The sequence below is a fragment of a genome, unplaced genomic scaffold (assembly GCF_019419815.1).
Source record: "Pyrus x bretschneideri cultivar Hongxiangsu unplaced genomic scaffold, Pyrus_bretschneideri_v1 Contig20, whole genome shotgun sequence".
Taxonomy (NCBI): Eukaryota; Viridiplantae; Streptophyta; class Magnoliopsida; order Rosales; family Rosaceae; genus Pyrus; species Pyrus x bretschneideri.
This window is the reverse complement of record NW_025999502.1, coordinates 1354420-1360996: the sequence shown is the minus strand read 5'-3', so window position 1 is coordinate 1360996 and position 6577 is coordinate 1354420. Positions and strand designations below refer to the sequence as shown.

At 38.9% G+C, this 6577-nt stretch overlaps 1 pseudogene; it reads right to left on the bottom strand.

Moving 5' to 3' along the window:
* Positions 1-2798: 2798 nt before the first annotated feature.
* On the bottom strand, positions 2799-5916 carry LOC103942006 (annotated as a pseudogene).
* Positions 5917-6577: the final 661 nt, after the last annotated feature.

Below are 6577 nucleotides of genomic sequence, written 5' to 3'. Positions count from 1 at the left end.
TTTCCTTGACGAACTTAGACTCCTCAAATCGAGTTCCCCATCCTCCCAAACAACCACCCACACTGTCACTCACCACACAGCCATCCCATGTTCAACCCCCTTTCACCCTCCACATCAGAACCCTTCACCCTTAGGTCACCGCCATTTTAACCCTAACTCATCCCCCTCATTTCGCTCACGTTTTGCACCTCACAGTGCTCAACCATCAAGCCTCGGCCTTTCTCACTCACTTTTCCCAAACATAGGCCTCCATCCACCTATACCACCACACGACCCACCCCAGTTACAACCACCACACCAAGCTGACCTAACCCTACCCACCCTCTCTACGTTTTTCCTCACTCTTCTCACCACATACACCATCTTCCTTCTCGACCTATCCACAATCTTTTCATATCATACCCTTCACAACCCCTAACTCATCACCCCCCACTCCACCTATATTACCAACCCCACCTTTCTAAAATCCTCGTTCCCATTTTAAAACTATTAAAATGGAACTGCCAAGATTTAATGGTAAAGATCCTTATGGGTGGTTAGCCATGGTAGAACGCTACCTTGACTATTATGAGGTACCCCCTCTCAAAATCAATAGGTTCTCGTGGCTGCGTGCAATTTTGGAGTTGATGCCTCCATCTAGATAAAAGGCTTTGAGCAATGTTATGGGCATGAAAACTGGAACCTTTTTGTGGAGATGTTACTCCAACGATTCAGGGGCGGTGATCGTGCCAACATTGAATCCCAACTCACACATATCCAGCAAAAGACCTCTGTTAATGATTATTTGGCAGATTTCACAAGGCTTTCTTGCCCAGGTCACGGATTGGACAGAAAACCAATTGAAACATGTGTTCTTAGGCGGCTTGAAAAAGGACATCCACCATGACGTCCTCGCCCTTGAACAGGAATCATTACATCAAGCTCAAAAATTAGCCAGAATTTTTGAATCAAAACTCTAAGCCAAACGTTATGTTCATCCCACATTTCCCTGCCATTACCTACCCCCTACCACCACTTCCCATTCATCCATCTCCTCTCCAACACCAACAACCACCACAAAGCAACTTCTCTACCTCTTGGGCCTTTCAAACACCTAACACCAGCGGAGGTGCAGGAAAAACGACAGAAGAATGAATGTTTTGGTTGCCACAAGCAATATTCCCCCACCCACAAATGCAAATCCCCACTGTTGTCATACTCGACCCTTCACTACAGGAGGACGATTCACCTGGAGTTCCATGACTATCATGAGGAGGCCACAGTTGTTGAAGAACCCGCTTGTCACATGCTTGAGTTTTTCACTATCCCTGGAATAAATATAGGCAGACCAATGCGGTTGAAATGGTCCATTTCCTCCAAACCAATCATTGTCCTCATTGATTCCGGAGCAGCATGTAACTTTTTAAATCCTCAAATTGCTGAACAATTGGGCTTACCTGTGCAAGAAATTGAACCAGTGAAATTCACCACAACATCACATGACTGCTACTCCTCTAAACGAGTAACAAATGTGACTCTCAAGATCCAAGATTACACACTGCACAGTTCTTTCCTCTTACTCACCATACCTAGGTGTGACATCATTTTAGGGGCGGAATGGTTAGAATCTTTGGATTTTAAGAATAAAACAATGGTGTTCTCAGTGGAAAACAAGACTTATACCCTCCAAGGATTGACACCCTTAGTGTCTTTATTCCTTACAGGCTACAACATCGATACTTTACTGGAACACCCATACTCCCTCTTAGCCTCCATTACCACCCCAGATACTACATTTACCCCACCCATTGACGCTCACCCAGCCATCATATCTCTCATCCACCAATACAAACACCTCTTTGATCCCTTAGTCGGCCTTCCACCCAAAAGATCAATAGACCACACAATCCCACTCCTTCCAAATACAAACCCCATCAATGTCCGCCCATATCGATATCCCCACTACCAAAAGGCTGAAGTTGACAAACAGTGCAGGAATTCTTGACTTCGGGTTTAATTCACTCAAGTTCAAGCCTCTTTTCTTCCCCAGTCCTCCTTGTTAAGAAGAAAGACGAGACATGGCACTTATGTATTGATTACCGAGCCGCATAGGGTTGGAGGTGGAAAAAGAGAACGGCAAGTTGTCGTTTTGAAATAAGACAAGACAAGTCGTCTGGAATGAAATAGCAACATAATTCGAAAAAAGAAAAAAAAAATCGGAGAAGGAAATGCCTACATAAATAAAGTTTACCAAAAATTAAAAATTAAAAAAATTAAAAAAAACTGTCACTGTCACAATATTGTCATGTTACGTGTCCGTGTATGTGCAACATAGTTATTGACTAAGGAGAAGGAGCGGAGCTTTCATGAAATCGAGAGGAAGAGGATGGGGTCATGGTTACAGTTGGATTCAGTTTCTCCGAAAATTACATAGCCGCATAAGGTTGGAGGTGGAAAAAGAGAACGGCAAGTTGTCATTTTGAAATAAGAGACGACAAGTCGTTTGGAATGAAATAGCAACATAATTCGAAAAAAAGAAAAAAAAAATTGCAACATCAAGCATCCATAACTAACTAAGACTGGAGAAAATGTAAATTAAAAAGAATAATACTAGTAAATATTTGGCTTGTCAGAATAAAATGTGTTATATAACCGATTGTATACAATCATATGTCTATTCCTCTTATCACGTGATATATAAACAGTGACTTTAAGTCTTTTACAACACTGACATGATATGTATTGTATTTGTCATGTCGTACCCTACTTTAATATCGTCTCAAAATCGGCAAAGTGTAATTCTCATGACAAGGAGGGAAATGAATCAAATGACACAAATAGCAAGGCAATAGAAATCATAAAAAAGAGCAAAGAAGATACAATTTGTTTTCTAATTTATGTCTGATTTACACAATTCGATTCGTTGGTTGTATTTATTTACAGGTATACATTGGCTACTTCAGACTTTACTTCAGACTTTTCTACACAGGGGAATTGCATTCCACTTGAAAATTGAGAAAAAAGAGCCGTTGGCTCGCCTCACCAACAAAAAAGCTAAAGCGACAGCGAGAAGATGTTTGAACACTCGAACTGCTCTATCGGTTACTTGCATGTCATGTTTTTGACATCCGTAGTTGAGTCGTTGAAGCGCTACAACCTACACTGGCTTCTGGTCTTGGATGTGAGAAAATTTTCTGGCTGCAGTTCTATATGCGTGCGGATGCTGAATTATTACCAAGACAGAATCCTTAGCGCTTTCTTCGCAAGATGGTGAAGTTGGCTGCAGTGGTTCAAGCACTTTTTAATTAGGGGATGAGGAAGTTTCCAGAAAATTAAGATCATTATATGAAGAATAACGGGCATCAGTTATGTAAAATCAGATTGTGTTCCTATTGCTCACCACTCCAATGTGCCATTCATGCTTAGTGAAATCTCTGAAAGTTTCTGCATCCACTTCCTGCATTGCCATGAGTAGAAGGGAAAGTAAATACGAAAATTCTACTTTTTAATTACTTGTTTCCTTCCTCATTGGATGCTAATTTCTGAACCATGGATGCATATGTTGACACTATTTCTTCAACGTCAAATTTTTTCAGTGTGGAAATAATGAAAATAACTTACAATGCTATAAATGGGAGGCACCACTAGTTCTCCTTTAGATTTCAATGTTGGCATAACGGAAAACCGTGGTGCCAAGTCCCTTGACCTAAAAGTCCACCTGCAAGATACAGTTGTGGAGTTTCAACATCAAATAGGAGGAAGGTGAACAAAGGAAAACCAAGGGTCTTCTTGCATGATGAACTTTAGCTATTTCAATGAATTCAAAAAACATTCATAACCACATCTGTTCCCATGAAAGGAACATTCACGGAACCAAGAAGGTAAACATACCCGATGTAAACAAAGATGCAGAACTGTGCCCATTCTCGAACTAACAAGCGAATCCAGTAATTTTCTGATGAGTCATCCATGTTATGTATATCTGAGAACCAGAATGTTAGTTCTGTCAACTATTGTCTGTATATATTTATATTTGTATACGTAATTATAATCAATAACATAAAGATATCATACCACAGCCTCAGTCACGGCTACTATCTGCATTGCACCTTGAAACTTTCTGCATCGACATCAGAATACAGCATATGAGGTTCAAAATGTGATATCATCTCTTTTAAGGTCACTGTATGTTAGAACAAGGTTATAAAATGGGAGTATGACTACAAAAATGTGAAACACATACTTGAACATGATGTACTTTGTATAGACTGCATCATGCATTGCATGAACATCTTCGTCATCTATGAAGCTTAATTGGTGGCGCAATACTAAAAGATTTTGCTGAAATATGGTGAAATATCACATAGAATGAGATGAAATAGCTAAGCAGCAGCAAGACCTGAATCAAGGCAGTAACGGAAAATTAGTACGCACTGATAAGTAACTAAAAACGATTAAACAGAAGTAACAGTTCCTGCCTATTTATAATTGTAATGCTTTTTAGCTAGTCAAAGAAGGAAACTTACAGAGAAATAAGGTACAGAAGCTTTGTATCCGACAAGAGTCAAGTAAAAGACACAGCCCAGGGAAGCAGTAGTACGCCGCTCAGTCACTGAAAGGCGCTCACACATGATGCAGTAACCATGGGAGATGAGTAAAAAAGACACAAAAGAAGCTGTCTGAAATATCACACCGGTTACATACATCCCAAACGACATCCACAGGGAGCATATATGAAGATGAAAGCATGAATACCTAAAAGTGATTCTTCAAAATTAGTATGCGTGATGGAGGAAACAACGGTAGAATATTGATAACAAAGAAGACCAAATGTGCTTTACTTCCTCACCGATACACATAACAAAATCATATGATATATACAATTTCGTATAGATCTCTCTAAACTATTGGCCTCAGAACTTTAGGCATTGACAAATATCCTGTTAACTGATAAGTAACATCATATTAGCTTCAGAGCGGATGAAATGTTTTGAAGTTCTTCAAGTGATTTCTTTATCCCCTACATGGAGATTGGAGAAGGGTTCTTCGAAAAAGTGAATAGGGAATTGATTTCAAATTCAAGACATGAATTTATGTCTGTTGGCAGTGGCACAATGAAGAGCATCTACATTTCATTTCCTAAAGATCAACAGACATACCAGAAGAGGAAAGACAATGTAAGTTGCAAGGCTTTAATCAGCGGAACAGAAGCGAGCGTCCACTGCAAATTATTCGTCTGCTCTAGTTTAACAACAAAGCAACACAAACAATTGAATCAAATAAGTAAAATATTATTAACACGCACAAATGAGCCAAATTCATGAAAATTTAAATGTCCGCCTCGTTTGGCTCTCAGGACATGTAGACAAGTAAACAACTTTTGGTGTATATACATACATACATACATACATACATACATACATACATATATACATATAATTTCTCAGCAACCAAACAGAAGAAATAGATTAAACACTGAAACCGATTACCCAAAAGAAAAATAGAAATGCCCATTTGTTCATTTGCCTAGAAACAGAGCCACTGTAACATAAATTAAATTTTGAAACGTGAATCCTTTAACCAAACAGAGCACGGTAGAAAAGCCTTTCAAATTTTCTCCTATAACCCAAATTGTACATCACCAACATTATCAAGTTAAACAAAACCCAGAATACATATTCAAATCAAATTTTTATTTAAAAAAAATGGAAATGGAGAAAAAGGGACCTGGAGATGGCGGTTTTTGTAGGTGTTGAAGGTCCAGAAGCAGGCGGAGACGAACCAGATTGTCAAGAAGGCTAAGTAGACCGACGGCAGAGACCGATGCGACTCGTCGAGTCCGATACGATACGCTCCGACGCTCTCCAATTCCGCCATTCTAGCGAACCGGAAGTTTAATCATGAAAAGCACAAAGCATGGAGCTTTTCCAGTTTGATTTTTCGTTTTTCCGTTATGTTTTCGCTCCCTGCGCTTTAGGCATTTTATACATCCGCTATTGCTGACACATACAAACGCTGCCGTTTTAATATTTGTATTTTAATACTATTTGTTTAAAAAATAGACAAAATTTGGAAATTACTGTAAACTTTGGGCCATTTAGGCCATAAATATGAATGTTTTGGGATCATTTTGTTCTGTGTTGAATGATAAATGTCTCCTTTTTGGGAATTATATTTTTACTTTTACCTTTCTTTTGTTCGATTAGAGGAAACAAAAAAGTTTTAAGTCAAAATTTTTGTCGTGAGTTTGCACTCTTTCTTGGTTGCATTAATCGGATTTTTTTTTCCTTTTAGGTAGGAATTCGAGTTTAGATGAACACTGACTTAACTAATCGGCTTAAGCCACGTATGCAACTACTAATTAATTTATTTTAGATTATTGCACTAAAGTGGAAGAAGATTGAATAGTATAAGAATGTAAAGGTGATGAGCCAGATTCAAGGAAAATGAAGTTGGTGATCCTCTCATAGTCTTTCATACTGTCATACAACAAACCCACTCCCTCAACTAAATCCACCAAAACCAATTATTTTGCTCCATCAAAATCTTCTGCTACTATTTTTAAGGGACGTTGAGGATTTTAGAAGGAGCCTACCCA